The 25315-nt window shown below is 39.9% G+C and overlaps 1 protein-coding gene across 2 annotated transcripts in view; it reads right to left on the bottom strand.

Annotated features, from left to right (window-relative positions):
• The window catches only part of CACNA1I (calcium voltage-gated channel subunit alpha1 I), a 412300-nt gene that overhangs the window by 354590 nt on the left and 32395 nt on the right, over positions 1-25315 (bottom strand). The gene's annotated exons all lie outside the window — the stretch shown is intronic.

Here is a 25315-nt window from a genome sequence, read left to right as displayed (position 1 = left end):
AAATAAGCAAAACAACCACAGATAGATGTGAGTTATATACCTGACTGCTGGGAATCTCCTGAACCACTGCTCCAGAGGTTGTAACAAATAGGTATGTTGTATCAGTTATCTGCATGGAAACAATCAATTTATGGTGTTTCCAGATAGATGGCAATTAGAGCTACCAGTTAAAAGTCATTATGCAGCTTTTCTGTCTTTTCATTCTTAATGGGATGTTTTGTCATAGAGAGAAAAATGGAAGAACACATGAGACAACAATGGAGTGGTACTATGAAGCCCTGGTGGTGCAGTGGTTAAATGCCTGTACTGCAGCCACTCACTCACAAACCACAACATTGGCGGGATATAGACCGCCATATAGTACGTATTCTATACGTACTAGGGTTAGGAAGGGATGATGCTTCCGCACCCCCCTAACCCTAGTACGTATAGAATACGTACAACATGGCGGTGGCCCTTCCACATGGGGGCTGCCATGTTTACGTACTGGACCCATAGTGTCCAGACGTGTCGCGACGTCATAAAGGCGCTGCAAAAAGAAGCTCCAAAATGGAGCTTCTTTTTTGATCTGCGCGGGAGCCACGCGGTTTGGCTGCTGCGGCTCCCGCGCGGAGCAAATGGCGCCGGCGGGAGACCGCCTCAAAGCGGCGGTCTGTATCCCGCCAAAGTGAGTTCAATATCAGCCAAGGGCTCCGGATCAACTCAGCCTGACATCCTTCCATACGTCACTAAAATGAGTACCTAGCTTGTTGGGGGCAATTAGCTTACATTTTGTAAACTGCTTAGTACATCGGTAAGCAGTATAGAAGTGTACTTGCTATTGCTATTGCTACTGCTACTAGTGGAAGCCATGGCCATCCAAACCCCATGACAAAATTCTGTTTATGCAGGAGAGGTGTGCAAGAAAATTCTGTGCATGCAACAAGGCTATTGTACAACTGTACAACAAAATTCTTTTCTGGAAGCACCCCATATTTCATTTTTGTATGTCCCAGATGTGACTCAGAGCAACTCCCATATCCATGACTTTTGCTCAGGAGCAGGAATAAAAGTTGTACATTACTATCCAAATTCAGGTCAAGAGTAAAATGTGTGCTTAAAGCAAGACTAAAAACTGTAATCCTACGCATGTTCTTGGCCTACAGCTCCCATCACCCTACACCACTGGATTTTCTGGCTAGAGATGATGGAAGTTAAATGCCAAAAACATCTGGTGGGGCACGGTTTTCCAACCCTGCCCTACACAATGACCACAGTGCACAGAAAATCTACAATGGACTTCCAAAGCAGCACAAGGTGTGGTATTGCCAAATACAGGCTGCACCAGTTCCAAGATTGCTAAGCTGGAAGGAGATTGTGTAGAAAGTTTTCTCCACCACATACTCATGCACCCTCATGTGCACACGCAAAGACAATAATTCCTTTATAGCATCCTTTGTTTGGCATAGAACCTCTTAAATTGACACTTTAAGATCTAGGAGTTGCAGTTTCCAAAAGTAACTTTTTAAATGTTCTGCAATGCACATACTCCAGACTGATCTCCTTATTTAGAATGCCAGAGGTGCTTATGATTTTCAAAGCACAGAATTTGCCTTTTTCAATGTATAAGCTTGCCTTGGAGATTCACCTAATAATACAACATTTCAAAAAATGGCAATGGAGTACATGGTAGCAATTTACATTTTTCACTGTATAAACATGGCCTACATGGGAATAGGATATTCAATAATCATGGATATTTGTATTATTCAGTTCACTGTTCAAACTGTACTATTGCCTCAGTAAGTATCATCTATCCATCTCAGAAAACACAATGCTCTATTTGTACTGTTAAGTGCCCAGGGCAGAGGTCTGTTAGGTTCTAATTCTATTCTAGCTTACCCAGGCCCAAATCACCCTGAGCTCAGTGAGTTTAACTAATGAGTAGATAGGTACAGATTTGTGCTGTTAGTTACTGGCTATTGCTCTGAGCTCCATCTGCCTTGTACTTTGTGGGCCTTCTGGTGAACTTCTAACTCTGGCTTGATCACATCCTGCTTCCTAACAAATTCAACCTAGATTGCATTAAAATAATCTCTGAAGCTTTACCAGACACTGCAGAGTGTATGCCTCAGCCTTCAGGGGAACATGTGTTATATGTAGTATCATGGCTGAGGTACTAACTTCCAATTCATACTTGCACTGCCTCTTTGCAAAAGAGCAGAAATTTAAGGAGACTCAGAAAGGCTAGATAAGAAAGGAAAACAAATGGAAAGTGGTGCCAATGCAGATGCTGCCTTGATTATTCCAAATCCAGAAACTATGTTTTAGCGCTAAATTCCAGAGCATTAGACTATGCACAACACCAAAAGCCACCCTGCAAAAGGAAAAGGAGCAGAAAAGAGGAATTTAACAGGAAGAAAATAATTCTCTTAATAGCATTAACAGCAATTGGCTGTGTAGACAACTGCAATCACTGTAATTGCCATGAAGTAAAATAAGAATCTTCATTATGAAACATGGGTAATATACTCAGCTTCAGGCAGTTTATGATATCACCATGGCTCCTTCTATTTGCCAACATACGTGTATAATTTCTCATCTGTACATTTTCCTATTAATTCCCTAAATGACTACAGAGATTGTTTGTTAGATAGGCTCTTCAGCTAAATCTTATCAAAGGAATAGCGATTCATTCAGCTTTAAAAAGTCCCTGCAAGGCAATTATGTTTCTCTTGTATTCTTACATCGTGGTCTTGGTAGTGGTAATAAAGGAAGAGATTTCTTAGCTACCACATATCTCAAGAAATATTACACTTCATCACCTAACTTTATTTTTCCATGCCAAAATATGACCAGCATTAATATGCTGTGGATAGCCACTGTTTGTGAAAAACCTTAACAATGATTCTTGTTATCCCAGGACTGGTTCCTCTCCTTACAGTCTCTTTCCCTCCCACCCTCCCTCTTATCTTCTAAAAGCTGCAAACCCTATTATGAGGACATTCATTTTGTAAATTAGCAGTAAGTGAACAAAGGCAATAATGGTAAAAAGTGGGAAGCACATACCACCCAATGAACTTTGTTCATTTAACATGCATTTTCAGTTTAATTATTGGTGCCAATGCTTCCTGGCTTTGTTGTTCTTCACACTAAGAATAAACATCCTTGCAGTATTCAGGAGCTTAGGTATTTTGTTCGCTGAGGATGGAGTGAAGAGAAAAGGGACATAATCTTCTAGGTGGGGGCTTTTTTCCTTTGCAAAGAATCTGTTCACATTTTCCTCTGGGCATCTATGAAAAATGAAGGGGCTGTGAAGGAGTAATTTGGGAGCTCAGACTTGATAGACACCTCAGTCTTTTAGATATGTTTTAATGAAATTGTTCCTACCCACTTTGGCATACTGATCTCCCTTGCCTCTTCCAAACCTTGGAAGTGAACAGATGCTGTTTGTTATGAGCTGCCAGCCTGTTTAGATAGGGAAGTTAATATTTTACAGCATGGGCTCTGTTTATCTTTTCTCTATGCTTTTCATAAGATGACACATTCATTGCTGATGTAACATCAGCAGGCTTATATCAGTAACGTATACCCAGGGCTTAATGTCTTCTGGTGTGATCCATTCGTAGCATATGGCTACTGCATTATTTTATACTTCAATGGGTGACAGATAGCATACAGGCCACGAAAACAGATCTTACTAAAAAGACTTTCCTTAGGGTCAAATTTTGGCTAAAGAGAAGATATGAGGATTACCGTAGATTTTATGAAAATTGCTTAACCTGCACCCTAAGCTATTTTAATTAACTTTCTTTTAATCCTTGTTAAATTGTTGCTGACAATGAGAACATTGTAGCATACACAAGCTGTCTTAGTGGCTCCTTTCTGTCTGAGGAATTCACTGACTTGGTGTTTTTAAGACACATTTTTATTCATTTTAAAAAAAATTTAGTGTCTAGTGTAAATTGTATGTCAAATATTATGCATATTTTATACAAGAGTCTGGAACATTACTTTGTTTGGACTCATAGAATCTACTATCCAACATGCTCACCAGCTGTGCTGGCTTTGGGGTTTTGAGAGATGCAATTTTAAAAAAGTAAATGTCCAAAATTCTGCTTTATAAATTGCACATAATATTGTTTATGTCTTTGTGTGCATTTTAATTTCACTTGGGAGTTTTGCACTAATTGCCTCCTGATCAGGTACAAGTCAAAGAGAGATTTAACAAAGTTAAACAGGAAATCTTTCCAACTTACTTCACATTAATAATAAATAATAATAATAATAAAATGTATTTTTATCCCACCCCTCTGTGCAACATAACCGGGGCGGCTTACAAGATTAAAACATGCATTACCATATCCCACAATCCCTAAAATACAATTAAACAGTTTACAGTTTAAAACATAACTTAAAATAATAGACAAAACTGATAAACAATAGCAAAAACAGAACTAGGGGTAAGCAAATTAGGCTTTTTGGTGTCCGGGTATCTATTCAGGGAATGCCTGCAGGAAGAGATCCATCTTAACAGCTTTTTAAAAGCTGTTTAATGTGGTAATGTGACAGATCTCCTCCGGCAGGCTATTCCATAATTTGTGAGTGGTTGCCGAAAAGGTCATCTGGGAGGTCTTGTAGACAATCTGGTTTTTATAGGTTGCAGCAAGTTCCTCCTAGTGGATCTGAGTGTGTGGAGTGGATTATATGGAAGGAGGCGGTCCCAAAGACAGGTTGAACCCAAGCAATTAAGGGCTTTAAAGGTGATAACCAACACCTTGTACTGAGCCCAGAAACTGATGGGCAGCTAGTGAAGCGATCTCAGAATCGGTGTAATGTGCTCTCTTCTGGTACCTGAGACCAACCTGGCTGCCATGTTCTGTACTAATTGAAGTTTCTGAATCAAGCACAAGGGTAGCCCCGTGTAGAGTGCATTATAGAAATCAAGATGAGAGTTTACCAGTGCGTGCCCCACAGTTACAAGATTCTTAACTTCCAGGAAAGGGTGCAGCTGGTATATCAGTTGGAGCTGATAACATTAACCTATTTCACCACCACCATGATATTGCATTTCAAGTGATCTGTCAGGGAGGCTGGGATGAACCACAAGGCAAATCAGACTCTTGTAATGGCAACAAGTAAGAACACTAGTTACGACCAAATACATGGGCTGTAGTTAGGGCTGCCAAAGTAAAAACTGGAGAGGGCTCGAGTACCTTTAATGATTATGTAGAAGAGGGAATTTTAGCAAGTGTTGCTTGTCATGCAGCCAGGCAATAAGCAATAGCTGTTAAAATCCCCTCCTTTCCACAATCATTAAAGGAAAAGGGGCACTCTCCAGTTTTCACTCTGGCGACCCTAACTGCAGTATTGTCAGTTCTAACCAGAAGCTCTCCTTATAAATAATGGAGGCTACTTTGTTAACAGTTGTTTGTTCTACAAACAAAGATTCTTTAATATTTATCCCTGCATTTTATATCATAGTAATTTGCTGTTGTTTTGTGCTTTGTCTTGCATTTCTGACTTCTGGTGACTCTAAAGTATAGTTATTATGGAGTTCTCATAGCAGGATTTACTCAAGCGGAGGGGGATTTATTATAAAGTTGGAAGGGTGTGACTTGCTTGAGCCCACACAGTGGGTTTCAATGACTAAGTGGGAATACAAACCCTAGTCTTCAGAGCCCTAATCCAACACTCAGACCACTGCACCACATTGGCCCTCATCAACCTGACACTTTGCCTTTAATGGTTGTTGTTTCTTCAAACTGCTGGGACCTGGCATTCATTACTCCCATGTCTTTTACCAACAATGGATTTTCTAAATTAGGCCATGGCTTTCTTGCTATCTAAAGAGGCTCTTTCTGAACCATAAATATTCAAATGAGCTTTGCCACTGTCTGGGAGGATCCATTATCACCACTGTCCTAGAAGGCATATGTCTTCTTTTAACTTCTCAGGCTCATAGCTGGAAAGTGCTTCTACCAGACTTTTGCATATTTTGGAACTTCTCTGTAGCTGTGCAAATGAGCCGCATCCACTTGTCCCCATTATAAGCTCTTCCTTTGGCTTATTGGTTTTCAAGATGAATAAAACACAAAGGCATTTGTGCAGATGGGGCTATCAGCTCTTCTTTCTAGAATCAAAGACAGCATCTTTCAAAGGACCAGTTGCTCAGTACCAGAAGAAGGTTATTAATCTAAGGTTTTGCTTCTGGGCTTCCCATAGACTTCTGGTTGGCCACTGTGGGGAAGCATGATGCTCAACTACAGTCTGATCCAGCTGGGATCTTCATATATTCTTGAGTATTTTTGTGATAGAGGTCAGAGGAAAAAAATCTATACAAAGATAGGTCATCAACCTATGATTCTTAGTCTGACTGTCAGTGGGAATGAGATTGGTACATGGCAGTGGAATGTATACAGCCACTTCTATGCAGGTGGATGTGGACCATAACCATCAAATACTAATGTGACACTGAGAACAAATCTTCAGTTCTGTAAATTTGGGATGAGTTCCAGGTTATAAAACTAGAGAAGGAAGCATATGACTGCAGAAGTTCCTTTGTGCTGGACTCACATAAACTACATTCCTATCTGTGGCAGACCAGCTGAGTTAACTGCAACCAGGAAACAAATAAAGCAAAAGGAAAATCAGAAGGCAACTGGGAGGAGAACGAAATAATGCACAGATAAGGGAATGAAAGTATTATGCAGTCACAGAGGAGGGAAATATATTTCTCTCCTGGAATAAAATGCCATATATACGTGCAAACAGGATCATTGACTGAAGGTTAGACAACAACTCACGTGACTGTACTGCATTCCTTCCTTCTAGTTCTAAAATACTCACTTTTCTTACTTAATCTGCAAATCTCAAAGGGCTTGCAGAGAAAAGTACAGGTTCCATATAACTTAATCCTTTCTCTGTGAAGATAGGTACTTACAATGGTAATATCGGCATGCTAACACACCATCATGGAGCATAACAGCATTAGTCACTTCCACAAGTTGCAAACAAACATTTTTAATTTTTCAGAGGTGTCCCGTTTCTCAAATTCCAGACTGTATGAAGAATCTAGGGTTTCTACTGAGACCCAGTATAGTGTAGTGGTTTGAGCACTGAACTATGTTTCTGAAGACGAGAGTTTTAATCTCTGTTTGACCGTAGGAACAACCCATATTCTCTCAGCCTCAGGGAAAGGCAAAGCCAAAGCCCCTCTGAACAAATCTTGTCAGGAAAAACCCATGATAAGTTTGCCTTAGCATCACCATAAATCAGAAAGGATTTGAAGGCACATAACAACAAAAATCAGTTTCTCAAATTCCAGGCTGCACGAAGAATCTAGGTTTTCCACAGTGTAACCTATGAGTAAGCAACACAGACTTGCACAGAGCAGGAAGTCTTCCAATAAAAATAGCAGGAGAAGAAAGTCAGTACAAAGAAAGGTACTAGTGTGGCAACAGTTATTTAAATTGTAGCATAGCTTGCAAAGTCACTAAAACCATAGAATCATAGAATCATAGAATCGGAGAGTTGGAAGAGACCGCAAGGGCCATTCAGTCCAACCCCCTGCCATGCAGGAAATCTAAATCAAAGCATCCTCAACAGATGGCCATTTAGCCTCTGTTTAAAGACCTCTAAGGAAGGAGACTCCACTACACTCCGAGGGAGTTTGTTCCACTGTCGAACAGCCCTTATTGTCAGGAAGTTCCTCCTAATGTTGAGGTGGAATCTCTTTTCCTGGAGCTTGCATCCATTGCTCTGGGTCCTAGTCTCTGGAGCAGCAGAAAACAAGCTTGCTCCCTCCTCAATATGACATCCTTTCAAATATTTAAACAGGGCTATCATATCACCTCTTAACCTTCTCTTCTCCAGGCTAAACATCCCCAGCTCCCTAAGTCGTTCCTCATAGGGCATGGTTTCCAGACCCTTCACCATTTTAGTCGCCCTCCTTTGGACACGCTCCAGTTTCTCAATGTCCTTTTTGAATTGTGGTGCCCAGAACTGGACACAATATTCCAGGTGGGGCCTGACCAAGGCAGAATAGAGTGGCACTATTACTTCCCTTAATACTTCTATTGATGCAGCCTAAAATCGCATTGGCCTTGTTAGCTGCCGCATCACACTGTTAACTCATGTTCAACTTATGGTCTACTTGGACTCCTAGATCCCTTTCACATGTAGTTTCATTCAGTCAGGTGTCCCCCATCCTGTATCTGTACATTTCGTTTTTCTGCCCTAAGTGCAGTACCTTACATTTCTCTGTGTTGAATTTCATTTTGTTAGCTTTGTCCCAGTTTTCTAGTCTATTCAAGTCATTTTGAATTTTGATCCTGTCCTCTGGAGTATTAGCTACTCCTCCTAATTTGGTGTCATCTGCAAATTTGGTAAGTATGCCCCCAATTTTGTCCTCCAAGTCATTGATAAAGATGTTGATTAGCACTGGGCCCAAGACAGACCCCTGTGGGACCCCACTGGTCACTTCTCTCCAGGATGAAAAGGAGCCATTGTTGAGCACCCTTTGGCTTCAGCCAGTCAACCAATTACAAATCCATGTAACAGTTGCCTTGTCTAGCCCACATTTTACAAGCTTGTTTGCAAGAATGTAATGGGGAACTTTGTCAAAGGCCTTACTGAAATCAAGATATACTATATTCACAGCGTTCCTTTCATCTACCAAGCTGGAAATTTTATCCAAAAAAAGAGATCAGGTTTGTCTGGCATGACTTCTTTCTCTGAAACCCATGTTGACTTTTTGTGATTATGGCATTGCTTTCTAGATGTTCACAGACTCTCTTTTTAATGATCTGCTCTAGGGTATTAAAAGAACTGGCAAATGTAATATCGGAGCCATTGGCAATAATCTTTGAGAACTCCTAGAGAACAGGACAAGTCCCAGCAGACTGGAGGAGGGCAAATGTTGTCCCCATCTTCAAAAAAAAAGGGGGGGGGAGGATCCAAACAATTATCATCCAGTTAGTCTGACATCTATACCAGGAAAGATTCTAGAGCAGATCATTAAAAAGAGAGTCTGTGAACATCTAATTTGTTACTTATTACTGGCTAATTCTGAGAAGGAGCTCATTAATATTACTTGTTGCTCATTATTAAAGCAGTAATACAGTATGTTACATTATGTTGCACTAACAGTTTAATTTTTAGTTATTTTAAATTATTTTTGTTAAAATATATTTATAAATACAAAAATATCAAAAAATCTCCCAGAATAACCCATGATAAACAACATTTTTAGAATAACAAGAGCTCACTACTATTTACATCCAACTTTTAAACAACATTTTAACAAAAAATAACTTTAAACAACTAGTCATTGCATTGCTTTTTAAAAATAATGTCATTCACACGGTTGTCTCCCCACTCCCACCCCCCAAACAATGTGTCATAAGTCATTACTAGTGTTATAGGAAACAATTATTCTTGTAATTTATCATTTCCAAGTTCTGGACTGTAGGTAAAGTGCAACCACATGTCCCCTTCAGGTCTTGCTTTCAAACTGCCTTGAGCTTCTTTTCCTTACTTCAAAGGCCATTTACTGTAAATCTAACAGTAGTCTGAAAAATAAGCCATTACCTTCTTCAGATGTGAGCTTTCTGGAATAACTGCATTTGGCACAACACCTTATTGCCTTCCCCCTTAGTTTCCAGTTCCATTAGTCAATGATGGCGACATATAAGGTCAAAGGTGCATGCTGATTCTTTTAAATCTAACTGCCTCTGATAACATCAGTCAAAAGGATTTGTTGACAGGACTGGGGAGAATCAGCATGGATTTACAGCCAGCTTTGCTTTTCTCAGGGCCAGAAAAAAACTCTCTAGATGCTCTCTTCTTGATTCTCTGTAACATAAGAAATCTTCCTCAAACCTAGTCACTTTTATCTCAAATTCCTATATAATCACGATTTTATCTCCCACCCACAATGTTCAACCTACTCTCTCATTAAACTGTCTCATTTTTCATTTGGGTTTTCTTGGGGAGGAAGGCTTCTGCTATCCAGCTCTGTTCCCTAGCTCCCTAACTCTTCTTTGTTACTCATATATCACTTTCAATGACCCATCCTATCTTCTAACTCATATGGTAGGACCAGAGAATTCATCACAGATAAAGCTCCATTTTACCCACCATGCTAGAGCTGCTCTGCTTGGAAATGGACCAGTAGGTTTGTCCAGAATAAAAACAAGTATCTCCCCAAATGAAAAATATGGAAACCACTGTTCTAGTCACAAGTAAGCAACTTACAGGATCAAAGATAGCATGCTTCTCAGTACCAATTGGTGGGAACAAACACAAGAGTGAGCTGTTAATTTCATGTCTTGCTTGTGGGCCTCCATATCTGGGAAACATAATGTTAATTGCTGTCAAGTTAGCTTCAACCTAAGGTGACCCTATGAATGAGAGACCTCCATGTCACTCTGTTATTAACAGCTTGGAAAAGGTCCTGTAAACACAGGATTCCTTGACTGACTCTATCCATTTGCTGTGATGCAAAGCTCCCCTTTCCTACAGCCTCCTACTTTATCAAGCATTGCCAACTTTTCTAATGAGTCATGCCATAGCCCCAGTTTGGTCATTCTGGCTTCTAAAATGAGTTTAGACTTGATTTGATCTAGGACCCATTTATTGGCCATTTTGGCAGTCCATGGTCTAAGGTGTGGGATGTTTGTAACAAGGGGGTGAATTATTTTAATACTGAGATTGTACTATTATTAAGTATCAATAAAATAAATTTATTTTACAAATAAAAATAAATTTTAAAAAACAAATATTTTCTGAGCAGTAGCCATAATTTCAGTTTCCTAATGCAAAGTTTGTGAGTTTGTAAAGAAAACACCTAAGACAGCCTTCCCATTTATTAAGATGATGTTATTGAGTATTGTTCAAATATTTTTTAATTTCGTCTTGGTCTGTTGTGTTTTTATCTCCTTGTTTTATTTTGGTTATTGCTAACATTTCTTTCCTTTTTCTCAGTTTGTGAGCTAACCATTTTCCAGCTTTGTTTGCATGCTGAAAGTGGTGTAGCTTTGCTGTTTTTAATTTTTGTTCCATCTCTGAAATCCATTTTTGCAAGATTTGCTGTTTAAGACACTTTATCTCTGCTTGCAACTTTTTACTAGAGTGTTTTAATTGCTTTTGACGAAGTTCCTTTTCTTTTTTCTCTATTTCTTGAATTATTTCTTGTGTCTGTTCTTCTCAGTTGTAGCCAAATATGGTGCTAATGCCTAACACATTGGAAAAAAGCAACTGCCAGTCCCCAACAACAGGTAGCCCAAGTAGAACTGCTCTACTCAACTTCTTTCTGCTTATAAGATATGTTTTGCAAGGGACAAGAAATAAAAAGTAGATTCCATTTCTGAACCTGCAACAGAGCCAAAATCTTCCCTGGCCCCAATGCCATTGTATTCAAGGTCTACAAATTGGGGCCTGGACAAACAGGCCAAAATAAAGCTGCTTTGGGTCACTTTGGAGGTATGCTGTTTAAATGCTGCATGAGTCCTAAGAGGCTGGAAGCTGTGCCAAAGCTAAGGACTACAGCGCAGCTTTAGCGCAGCTTCTGGCCTCTTAAAATATGTGTGCCATTTAAACAGCATACCTCCAAAGTGACCCGAAGCAGCTTTATTTTGGCCTGTCTGTTCTGGCCCTAGGATTGGGGCTTTAAAGGAGAGGGATCTTCCCAAGTAGAGACAGGCGAAGTTGCAGACCTTTTGTAACCATCTGTGAGCTCCCTGCTGTCACTGCAACAAACTTTGAGCCTGCTTCCCTTTGAAGGTTAAGAACTAGCTGGGAGTTTCGCTTGGTTCCCTTGAGCTGTCCAAGGTCCTGATTTAGAAGATTCCACCTAAACATCAGGAAAAATCTTCTAACAGTAAGAGCTGTTCAACAGTGGAACACACTCTCTTGGAACGTGGTGGAGGAGTCTCCTTCTTTGGAGATTTTTAAACAGAGGCTGGATGGCCATCTATCAGGGGTGCTTTGATTGTATATTCCTGCATGGTAGGGGGTTGATGACCCTTGAGGTCTCTTCTAACTCTATGATTCTATGATCTACTGCTTGAATGTCTGCTCCATATGACCAGCCTAGCCTATGAATTCAACTTAGAAAAGGAACAGACCTTCTAAAAGTTATTTTTTGGACCAGGACTCTCCAGTATCTGGGAAATTCCAGAATTTGCCATCCAAAAAGGTAACCTTCTCCAACCTGGGACAAGATATACACCCATAGTGTATCACATTCAGCTATAGTACAAAGTATCTCCCTTTAATTTTTGTTTAGGGGTTTGGGCATGAGTGAAATGCTAGGTACCACATTGTGAGGAATGAAAGCACTTCCATTTGATATTAACAATTTGTGGCATTTCAGCAGAAACTTGTGAGTTGTAGAGAGATTGGCAACCAGAAGAAGAATTATTAAAGTAGAGATTTGTGGCAACCTGCACCAACACTATTGCTTTCTATTCATGCTAAATATAGGGCTGCAACCTTCAGTCACTAGGAAATCTGATTTGGAGAATGATTACGTTTTGATCTCCAAATGCAGAAATCATAGATGAGTTGTGTGAGCCATACTTATTTATTCGTAAACACAACCACACACATTAAGGTGACTACAAACCTCTGCCCTGCAGGCTGACATAAAACATTCAGCATGGGGTTGGAACAGGGAACAGAGAAGCTCCTTCAAGAAATAGAGAGTTTAAGAAAATAAAGAGTTGTTACTTGTCAAGAAACAAAATATCAAAGAACAACCAGGATTGTAGTGATTTTATTTTAATCATTTTAAAACTTGGTATTGCTACATGCTAATTTGCCCCAGCATAGAATATGGAATAGAATAAAGGAGGTTCTGGAAAGACAAAGGAGGGGGGAGAGATTTGTTTTGCCTCAAGTTTCTATTTTTCTTGTATCTCACGATGGCTGTTCCAGTGTTGCTCTCTTCTGCTGGAGCTAGAATCACACAGGTGCTCCCATAAATAGCTCCCAATAATGCTAAGGTCTCAGGAGGGGTGTCAGAGTATTTCTAGTGATGTGCCAACCAAGTCTTCATTTTTGACAGAATTAGCATACATCACTCTATCTGTATTTAGAAAAACATGCCACAAAATATGTCAGCCATTTAGAATAATTTAATAAACAAGTTTCCAACATGAAAGACATGCCATCTAATTTACCTTCTGCATTTTCTTGGCAACATACCTTCCACAAACTGGAAAAATCTATTCTATTTGTTCTATATATTATTTTAAAATCACTGTCTTAAATGTCCTTGAGAGATCGTTTCCCCACAACCAAACACAAATTGTCATCATATCGTAAACAAGGAAAGAAAGAGAGAAAGTGTAGGTTTTTTTTTTAAAAAAAAGTTTTTAAAAATCTGTCTAATGAACAGCAAGGGGGTTCTCCTTCTCTTGAGGCAAAATTATGTTCCAGTTAATGCACACAATATGCTCCAGATGGGTTATTACTGTTTCTTTTGTTATAAGAGTTTAATCTTCTACTGGACTGGGAAAAATCCTGCTTCCAAACTTTCAATGGCCTCATGGGCAGATAAAATAGAGCAGTGACATCTTATCCTTATCAATAGGGATTTTACTGTTCCCTTTCTCCACCCATCCAAACAAATTCACCTTTACATCTGATCTCTCAAGTGACACTACTACCAACATCTCCAGCATCTTGCACTGTTCAGTACATGACACAAAACAGATCTAGTTCTTCACAGATTGCCTCAAGCAAAGTGGCTAAACATTAAATTAGATTAAACAAATTCTACAAAATTTAATGAAGCCATTGTTGTGCTATTTAAGACCTTTTTACAGCCCTCTTCTCCATCCTTTCCACCTCCACCAGTCATGGACACTTTAAGATGGACAAATTTTGGATCATTTGTTTTAAGAGGACTTGAAAATGAGCAACTTTCATAACTGATAGACTAAAGTGTATTCATTTGTCATTGGGTCACTCGAGCCCAGACTGAGAGACTGTCTTCCATCTCTCTATGTAAAGCCTTAATCTCCTTGGAATAATCTACTTCTACCCATTTGCTTTCCTAGCCTAGGAATCAGATGGCTGATTTAATGTTAGTGCCTGAAGATGGAGAGGAAGAGGAGGGCTTGGGGGCAGGAATCATCCCTAGTCCCAGGAGCACTGTCCCAACATGAAAGGAGAACTCTTGGGGCCAAAGCTGTTGTCACCTGAATGATCTCAGGAGGAAATAGTCGTTCATTGCCTTCAATGCCTTTTCACAACCCTAGGCAATGTAGGAAAACATCTTTACCATAACATGTCCAGGAACAGCAAGAACAGGGAGGGCATGCTTCCAGTTTCCTTAGGTGGGGAAGACTTTAAAAACAACAACAATCCAACTGACAATAGTTAATAATTAATAATAAAAATAAAAATTTTATTTTTATACCGCCCTTCCTCAGATCAGGGCGGTTTACAACATGTTAAAATACAAAAATATAGAGACACAACAATACAATAAAAATAAAAGCAGCTACAATATAAAACCCCCGTTAGCCCATCCTCTTTGCCACAGTAGAGGAGGGAGGCCCACTGGATTTTAATCGGGGAATGCCAGATGGAAAAGAAAGGTTTTTAGGTCCTTTCTGAATTGGGCCAGGGAGGTAGTCAAGCGGAGCTCTATGGGCAGCGTGTTCCAAAGGGCCGGGCCAGCGATGGAGAATGTCCTCCTCGTAGTGGAGGACAACCTGGCCCCTGGCACCCTAAGGTATTGCTGCCCAGATGTTCTGAGGGTGCGGGACAGAATGTACGGGGAGAGGCGGTCCTTCAGGTATCCTGGGCCCAAGCCATTTAGGGCTTTATAGGTCATTACCAACACCTTATATTGTGACCGGAAGCGAATAGGCAGCCAATGCAGATCTTTAAGCACCGGTGTAATATGGCTGGCCCTGGAAGTTCCAGTGACCAGCTTGGCTGCCATATTCTGTACCATTTGCAGCTTCCGGGTTTGGTATAAGGGTTGCCCCATGTAGAGTGCATTGCAGAAATCCAATCTCGAGGTTGAGTATAGATCATTGATGGAGTAACATCTTAGCTCACTTGCTGCTTTTATATGCCCTCTCTACAGCTCCAATAAACTGACAGTGGTCTTGTGCCTCCCCTGCATGGACTCCTGCTGAGTATCTGGTGAAGAGCCATTGTGAAAGTCCCAGGCTAGGGAGCTTTCACACTCTAACTCCTGCACCTTGCAGTTCTTCAGTAGGATGTCAGGAGTAGAATCTCATTTCCAGACATTAGATTTTCCCCTGTTGGCAATTACAAGCCAAACACAATTTAACATGGGCTGTTCATGCATGAGAGCCAAGGTTTCACACTGCCAGATAATGGAAGAGAAAAGGAAACAGACCTACCTATATCTATGGGGATCCATCTGCTGCAATGAAAAATTTGCATTCATATAGGCTTCTGAATTCTGGCTAAAATCTACAAAGTTTTACCACTCTGGACTGCCAAGCTTCTCCAGCCACCATGCCCTTTGGAAAATACTGGCAGAACATGTCATTATTCTTTGTTGTGCAAAGTGTATGGCTTTTTAAAATGCAACAACACTGATTCTGTTCAGCTTTTCTACCAAAACTGTACAGGAAAACATAAAATCTAGTCCTATAATCATAGACTTTGAAATGTAAAAATATATAATTAAAAATTATGAGAACAAAAAATGAAATGAAGTGTTTCAAACACATATACTGACAAATAACTAAACTAACAAGAAATAAATTGAAAAGAAAATCAAGTAAAATATTTGTTAAGAACACAAGAAACTGGCTTTTGTTGTCAAACCATTGATCCATTTACCTCAGCATTGTGTACACATGCTGGCAATGAATTTCCAGCAGTTCAGGTAAGAGTATTTCCATGTTCTGTCTGGAGATGTCAAGGATGAAACTCATCACCTTCTGCATGCAACACATAGCTACCACTACAAAGTGACTGCCTATTCCCTATTGTGAAGGTCATAATACCCTGGTAGGTGAAGGCTCCTAAATTTAAAGAGATGTGTTCTTTAGGAAGAAGAGACTATCTTTTTCAAATGTCATTATGAAAAATGTCTTAGAACACAGGGTGAACCTGTATTGCCAGAAATTGGATGTAAATGTATGGAAAAATTCTCCCCGTTGCTAAGCCAGATGGAACAGGTAACTGGTATTTAACCTATAGCTGCTGGTGACAAGTGCAAAGATCTTATAGGTACCCTAGAGGAATATGAGGCTCTGTCAGTGCATGTACACTGGCAGGTTGAAATTCCTCTTTGCCTAGATGTGTAAACAGAGCCTTGCAATTCTGGAGTGCACTTCCATCATCATTCAGTGGTTGGTGGAACTGACTGGCACCTAGGTGACATCTGGTTGCAGTTTCACATCCTGTCATGCCCTCATTGTCCTTTGAGTCTAAAGAATTGGAGGAAGAGTATGAGAGCCCAGGGAGTATGCCAGAGCAGCCCCACGACATAAGCCTGCAGCCAGCACAGAGACTTAGCTCCCAGCAGCTTCCCACACACACACACACACACACACACACACACACCAATGGATGAGCCAAACGTACCAGTATCTACCCTCCCAGAGGGATGCCAGAAAAGAAAGACACAGGCTTTCTCTGTGTTAAGTAAGAAGCAGGCTGCTAATAGGAGCACCTGAGACACAAGGATGGGCTATAAATATCCCAGCACTTCCCTCGCTCTAGCATGGCTAACAACTACAGTTGGCCCTCCATTTTTGCCGACTTCAGATCTGCAACCCTCACTCATGAGGAGCAAATGGAGAGATTAAAATGGGGCATGCGCCTGAGGGGCATGCCCACAGCTGCTCATAGGCACACACTTCCATTCAAGCCTATGGGGCTTGAATATCTGCAGTTTCTGTTTTTGCGGGAGATCCAGAATGGATCCCACACGAAAACAGAGGGCTGACTGTATTTGTCTTCCTTGGAAGAAGCCTTGTTCCTGGATTCATTACCAGCTGTCTTGAACTCTGCCTGGATTCTGACTACAGTCCTCTCTCCAAATCTGCAGATTTGGCTTTGGCAGATTTTATTATGCATGGATTTGATTAATATGTTCTCTCTAGGACTCTCTACATTCTCTAGTGCATATAGTCAACTTCTACCAAAAGTCACACTGGAGGACTTACAGGTTCATAGACAGAATGCTTCTTTAGACACTTGAAGGTCCTCCAGTGCAATTCTATGGTCAATGTCTGGCAGATGTTGACCATAGAGTTGTGCTGAAGGACTTAAGAGATTCCTAGAGGTGTTCTCTCTATGAACCTCTAGGTCTCCAGTGTGGTTTTTGCTGGAAGTTGACCATAGAGTTGCACAAATAATATATTTTATCCGTGGTTTTTCCACTTTCACAGAGATCCTGTAAACCTAACCCAAGTGAATGTGGAAGGTCCACTGTACATCTTTTGTTTACCCATTTGGACTGATGTATTGGACTAACTGCTCACTCATGAAGGACCTGAACTTGAGTAAATGACCACTGCTTCCTCTGCAACCTCCCTGGAGAAAATCTAATTCTCTTTCTCTCTCCTTGGTTAAGACACTGAAGCATGGATCTGGGAGTGTAGTAGTTCTTTGAGAACAGATGTCTTCTCTAGCAAGTGCATCCAGGATGGTGAAGGCTGCTTCTTTTTCCTAAGGGAACAGTTATAGCCAGACAGCTGTGGAAATCTTCTACTACTCAGCACACATACCTGCCACCTTTCTGAGAGTCACTCCACTCCAGAGCCATCAAGATGTAGTGTACAGAGGTGTGGCATGCTGCACAAGGAGGTAGTGCAAGCTAGAGCAACTCCTGGTTACATCAGCATAAGGCACTATAAGATTCTAGCCAAGGTCTCCAAAAGGGCCATCCATCCTCAGCACTACTGAGAGAAGCTCTATCTTACTTATACGTAGCAGAGGATGAAAGGAATTAGCTGTTTCTCCTTTACACACTTTGTATGTTTCTGGTGCTAATGAAAAAAATCACCAAACATCTACACTAAAAACTGAATAGACAACAGAATGATTACAGTTATGGACTAACAAGTGGTGCTTTTGGAACCTTACAGGATTACCTGTCACTGCTCTGAATTAAGGTAAAAGCAACACCTGTAAGCAGTGACACACTCTCTCCATGAGAATAATATGCCCCCATCACCCATCAGGAGAGCAAAAATCAAATATCACTGAAAACACCATGGTGCCTGAAAAGCTCAGACAGAAACAGCACAAAGGTAAACAATTTGCTTTTTCCACTCTAGAGCCAACATCAAAGTAGAGGTTCCAGGAGGGATCAGTGTTTACAATTTGTTTCCACAGCAACAAACTGCAATTTTAATAATACTGTGTTTTTAGAGAGCTCATCGAATAGGAAGCTTATGATTTGAAAGGGAGATAGCACAACAGTCCAACTTCAAGATCCATTCCTTTGGAACACAACAATACTAATACTGTTCACTTCTCTCTCTCACACACACACACACACTTAAATATGCCACACACTAAAGGCAGTATCTCGAAAGTAACAAGCATGATAACTCCCCTCCAGTGCATGACTTCTTGGACCCTTGTGTGCTACAGCGGGATTTCAGCTTGCCCTCTTACTTGTAAACATTTTGTCAGAACCTCCTGCTGTAAACTGTCCTATAAATGAACCCACAAAAATATGACTTTCATTTTCCCCTCCAGACTCACACAGAACACATTCTGTGGGCCCTGCAGGGTGTGCTTTCATGAGGGTGTGCTTTCATGTGATGCTCACATCTTTGCCTTTTGAGGAAATAAAATGGCTGTAAAATCCATATCAACCACAATTTTATTATAAACTAGAAAGCAGCAGTAATACAGTATCTTCTGCATTCATGCACCCAAAATACTGTTATTGTGTTTGAATATGTTCTTTTAACATTTAGCATGCCTCCTTCCAATCTAGCTTTCATTCCTACCTATCCTGCTTTCTAATTAAAGTCATGACCATTTTGTTTCCTCTTATTCTCCTATAAGGTTTAAGCCATAGGAATGGTTCAGTTTTATGCTGAGAGTCTACTGTAAACTTTATTTGCAAATTTTACAGCAACCACTTTGAGGAATGAAGCATTTTGACCAAAACTATAGGCAGAATATTCATTATTATCCAAAAATGTGGACCATTTTTATGGAAATTTTGGACCAGAAAGTGAAATTCTGGCAGTCAGAATAACCTTGCTTGAAAGATAAATATCAAAATGATTACTAAATGTTCAGCAGTTTGGAGACACCCTTCTATTGCATGGAGTGCTTGTTTGGTGCTGACATTTACCTTGCCCCAAACTAACTACATCTTAGGAGCCCACATGGTGTAGTGGTTTGAGTGTTGGACTATGACTCTAGAGACCAGAGTTGGAATACCAGCTCAGTCATGTAAACCCACTGGATGACCTTGCACAAGTCATACATTTTCAGCGTCAGAGAATGGCAATTGGAAAATCCCCTCTGAAGAAATATGCCAAGAAAACCTCACAATAGGGTTGCCTTAGGGTCACCATAAGTTGCTAACAACTTGAAGGCGCACAACAACAAACTACATTTTAAAACTAACTACATCTTAAAGACTAAGGATGGACAGTCAGCGTTTTTGCAGTCTGTGACAGTTGTGCTTGTGTTCAGTCATGTCTCTGTGTTCACTCTGTTACATATTTGGTGATTTTAAAATAATTATTATTATTATTATTATTATTATTTATATCCCACCTCTCTGTGCAGCACCACCGAGGAGGCTTACAAATTAAACATGCAACATTCATGTTTAAATTGTAAACACTTAGCAAAAAGCACACATTGTGGTACGCATGTTCCCCCCAAAAGCACATTGCATGCATTTTTGAGCCAAGGGCTACAATGCAAAATTCACTATCCAAATGAGAATGGTGTTCCAGTCTGCATATTTATCTGGGAAGTGCAAAGTAGGTCGGTTTACTTTAATATCCAGTACAAACTAAATTCACCACTATTGTTAATTATGACACTGAAGCAGAGTTTGAGAAACTTACATTTTTGGACAAAAACTTCCTGAATCCCCCAGGCAACATGGACACTTACATGCTGGCTAAGGGATTTTAGGAGTCACAAGTCTAAAAAGTTCTTTTTTTAAAAGTTGTACTTATATCCCAGTTTTCCTTAGTGTATGACACCAGGTGGCCTAGAATTTAGATTAAAACTTTAAATGTCAAGTGTAACATTATAGAATTATTAAAAACATTAAATAAATATGTTATAAAGATATTTATTTTAAAACAGCTTAAAGTAGTTGAATCATAACAAGTAAGAAAATCGTATAGCAACCACCCCAATAAAAATACAGTCAGCCCTCTGTATCCATGCATTCTTTATCCACAGATTCAAGCATCCATGGCTTTGAAAATATTCTAAAATTATAAAGAAACCTTGATTTTGCTATTTTGTATAAGGGACACCATTTTTTACTAGCCATTGTATTTAAAGGCACTTGAAAATCCATGGATTGTGGTATCCACAGGGGAACCTCTGGACCCAAACCCCAGAGGATACCAAGGACCCACTGCATTTTTCTGCAGCAACCAGTTAATGGCCAAAGAATATCTAACTAATAAAACCTTTCCAGATGGCAAAAGGAGACCGCCGGGGGGCAACCTAGTGTCCTGTGAAAATCAGCTTCACTGGAAATCAGCCACTCTTGTGTACCCATAAAGGTAGTGGTGCCAAGAGAAAGCTTTTCCCCCAAAATCTCAAAACTCATATAGAGAAATACAGTGCTTCAGATAGCCTTGCCCAAATTTGGCACCGAGAGCTTTGTTATTGTGTGTCTTCAAGTCATTTCTGACTTGCAGCAATCCTAAGATAAACCAATCACGGGGTTTTTCTTGCCAAGATTTGTTCAGAGAGGGGTTGCCTCTGAGGATAGAAGAGTGTGGCTTGGTATTCTTTCAAAAATCGGAGGACAGAGCCTTAAAGCTATGGAGCAGCCAGACAAGCCCTAAAGAATACTGCCTAGAGACAACCCATAGATGTCATGCTGGATGGCCATCTGTCAGGGATGCTTTGATTTAGATTTCCTGCATGGCAGGGGGTTGGACTGGATGGCCCTTGTGGTCTCTTCCAACTCTATGATTCTATACCCTTTCAAAAATGAACAAAAAGATTAAAAGCGGTATACCAAAAACTACATTCTACATTCACCCTACAAACCTAAAAGGATGGAGGCTAGTTTTAGCCTAGGCCTCTGCTTCTAGCAAATAGTATGATATTTTGCTTTATTGTATCATGAAAGTTTAATTTCAAGACTCCTGGAAATTAATAAATGACAATAGCTGGGAAAGGGGCAGTCCCTTTAGCTATGAGCAAAACAGGAGGTGTTGTGGTAGCAACAAAAGCAAAGAAGCCAAGGCAATGATCTGCATAATAGTCCTTGCTATTTTCCTGTTTCTTTTATTGATCTTCTTTAATGACACACTCATTCTTGCTTTCATACTCCCATCCATAATATTGACTGGGGTGAAGAGGGTGTGTACTGAGTTTCTAAGCCGATTGGAAGAAAAGTCAGTTAAAATCTAAAAAGTAAAGCTACTGTATACATCCAAAATTCCTATTTGGCTCCATACTGGTATCCCATACAGTCACAGATTGCTTACAAAAAAACATTTTTAGTGGATTTCCAGAATCCGCCATTGCAGGGGGCAATGCAATCCCCCCAAAAAGTAATACAGTATTTTCAAACTCTGATTACATAGTATTAAATGAGTCAACCTTGAAATGTTTTCAGACTCTGATCAACAGCTTCTCTGGGTTGGTTGAGATGTCTGGGCAATATAACCACATTTTCACTGCCGTTTTACACATGCAACGTGATTCTCTTGGTTGTGCCACATTCTGCAGATATACATCTGACAACAACCAAGAAGAGCAGCACCCACTCTCTGGAAATGCAGCCACTAGCTATAGAGGCACCCACACTCTGGAATAATCACAATCCTAAAATAAGACACACTTTGACTGGGAAATTGGGAACAGGAGGAAATCATTTTCATTTGAAATGGCCTTTGCTGATTTATGACAGTTTAAAAAAAAAACAAACTTGCAGCTTCTGAATATATTTACAGTTATGTTTTGTTCTAACTGCTTTGCATTTTTGTAATTTTATCATGGTGCAGCACCTGGATATATTGTATACAATGGAATAAAAATACTTTAAACAAGCATATAAAACAGACTAGAAACTATGGGCCCTTTCAAACTACACAATTATAGTGCTATATTATACTTTAACTGCCATGGCTGCAGCAAATGAAATCCTAAAGTTTGTAATTTGATGAGGCACTAGAGCTAAATATTCCTCTCTAAACTGTCCCAAGATTCCTTATGATGTTGCCATGTTAGTTAAAGTGGAATTACAGTGCTTAATTCTGGAGCATGCAAGGGCTCTATATATATTGTTCCCAACCCACAGTATGTTCACATTTATTTTTACCAGACTTCTTTTTTCTGGTCCTACTAGCAGATTGCCATTGGCAGCAGAGGAAATTGAAAAAGACACCTCAGAAATTCCCATGGATGGATTGAAAATGGCATTAGAAGTGTACAAGTTGGTTAGCCATCACACTTTCACAAAATAAAGGTGTCATATGAGAGAAGTATATCCCAGTCTGATTGTGATTTTAAACTCGAGTCTAAAGTGTACTGCAGATCTTTGTGGATTAAAAGTGCTATGTAACTATGATCAATGCTGGCTGTGGGATTTGTGGAACTGTACAAGCTTTGGGAACTGTTGCTGGACTACAACTCCCAGCATTCATCACCACTGGCCATGTTACCTAGAAACACTTGGAATTGCATCTGGAAGACTGCAGAATTTTCACCTATGCGTTAGAAGATGCAGTTCAGGAGTACAGGCGCTGACTTACAGCATTGGCTTTCTATATTGATTGGCAGTTGTTTTTCATAGCCTGAGAGGGGAAAACTCACATCTTCTGACATATGATCCCTTTAAGTGGAGACACAAGGCATTGCATCTGGAATCTTCTACATATAAATCATGACTTCTACCACTGTCTTAGGGCCTCTCACATATATTTAATAGGTAATGCAAAAACAGAATTTAGTCTTGCAAAATTTCCAACAGGGTCACCCTCACCCCACAAACAATTGCCTATCCTTGCTTGGGGCTGCATTGAAATACCTAAGGCTGCTGTGACATCAGAGGAACCTTGCATAAAATGACCTTCTGTGATCTCATAACAATAAGCCAGTGTCATCAAGTGGAAGCATAATAGATAAAGTGACAAGAAGATGAAGATTCTCAGAAGGGCGATGCAGTAACTCTCATTGCCTGCCAAACCGAGGCCCCCTTTGCAAGAGAAACATATGGCTGCTGTTTACTACCTCAGCTTCTTTATCTCTCTAGATTTCAATAAAACTGTGAAGAAATGTCTTGCATATGCCTTTCATTCTCTCAGTTCTCTTTCATTTCTAATCTAAATTTTTATCTTTCACAAACAGAATTGGCCCAGAGATGGGTTTTGCTAAGCACAATGCTCACAGATTTGGAGATCCAGAATTGTTTTTAAATGCCCCAAAATAAGCAGACATCTGCTAATAAATATTTGTGCAGTATCTGCAATTCCATCCTTTCGGCTTGTACTACTCAATATGAATCTAAGACTGAGAAAACTATAGTAATGCTGGCTAATCTACCTTCATCTCATTCTAGGCAATAACAGTGGGTCAAAAACCAAACATAGCTTAGTCCCTATCCTGTGCAGTGGGAAAAATTTTGGGGAAAGGTGTTATTTATTTGTAAGAACACATACAATGTTGAAATGATCAATTAAATCCACAGTGGCAGATTACAGATATTTTGTTTACATTTTATGCGTACATTACTCTTTCCTTTGCTACAAATGTCAGTGCAAGGGAATGGATGCCTACTGAAGCACACTGAAAGGACAAGAGAAACAGAGGTGCTGGAACTGAAAGCCAACATGGAACAAGGTAAAGAACATTGGGTAGTTCAGGAAATCCCAGGTTCAAATTTATACCTTGCCATGAATCTACTGGATAGCTTCAGTCTAACCTACAAAGTTATGGAAGGATAAAATCACCCTGCTCTGAACAGAAGAAAAAAGAAATACAAATACAATACAAATAATAGCTCTACAAATTTCACTTGCTTCTTCTGCATCCCCGATAGTGGCTTTGGCTTTCTATCCGAGATACTCTAGTTTGTTTCTTGTAATTCAGTACTTGGGGTGTCCCTTCACCCCTCACCAGAAGTTACAGGGTAGAAGTCAAAGGCTTTCTCTGAAGATGTCAGCTACAGATGCTGGCGAAACATCAGTAATAAACTCTTCTAGAACATGGCCACATAGCCCAAAAAACCCACAAAAATTACTGGGTAGACATTTACTTTTTGGACTACAACTCCCCAAATCTCCATGCCATGCTTGTAGGAGGATTCTGAGCAATGTAATCCAAAATGTAACTTTTCTAAGTTCTGGTGCAAGTGGAGCTTCCCTTAAGTATGATTGCACAGAGAACACGTGAAAGAAAGAAGCTTTCCTTCTAGTAGCTATGTTTACACAAATAACTGAAAAGAGCTTCTATTCTATAGAAGTTTTAAGGGGAGAGACAGACAGTTGTCATTGCTGTAATTAGCTGATAGTTTTTGCTCATTGGAATGCATCACCATTTCCATAACCAAGGAATTCTACTATTTTAGCTATTTACAGGACATGACAAATGGACCACAAATTCATCAAGCAGTGTTTAAATCCAAAGGTACAGCATGAGGAGGCTCAGCCTACAACTTGCTGAAAAGCTATATACTTATAGTCATGGTATAATCAAGGGTGAATAGACTAGCTGTTGCTTCAGATTTCTCTATAATTCAGTAGAAAAAGCTTTGATAAAGGGAGCTGTCTATAAAGTTTTACATTACACAAGTTTCTTTAAAGGTAATAATGAAGTCATGTTTAGCAGGGAAAGCATTTTAGATGGAGAACATAAACTGAAATGAGGTAAGCAGTGAATTAATTTGACAAATATATGAAGGCATAAAGTTGTGTGCTAGGCTATTTCTAAGGGACTAGAGAAGTCCAATCATTTGGCTATACAAGATATTCTATATAAACATCATTTTAATCAGAGAGCAACCTTGGCTGTAACTGGACTCCATTCACAATAGGTATGTGGGAGGTATGTGACCTGAAATTCCCTGTTGCTCTAAAACAGCATTCTCCTAAGCTGCTGCCTTTCACTTCTGGGGGCCACAATTCTCATCATCCCTGACCATTAGACTGGC

Source organism: Sceloporus undulatus, chromosome 5, assembly GCF_019175285.1.
Source record: "Sceloporus undulatus isolate JIND9_A2432 ecotype Alabama chromosome 5, SceUnd_v1.1, whole genome shotgun sequence".
Lineage (NCBI taxonomy): Eukaryota > Metazoa > Chordata > Lepidosauria > Squamata > Phrynosomatidae > Sceloporus > Sceloporus undulatus.
This window is presented reverse-complemented; position numbering and strand designations above follow the sequence as displayed.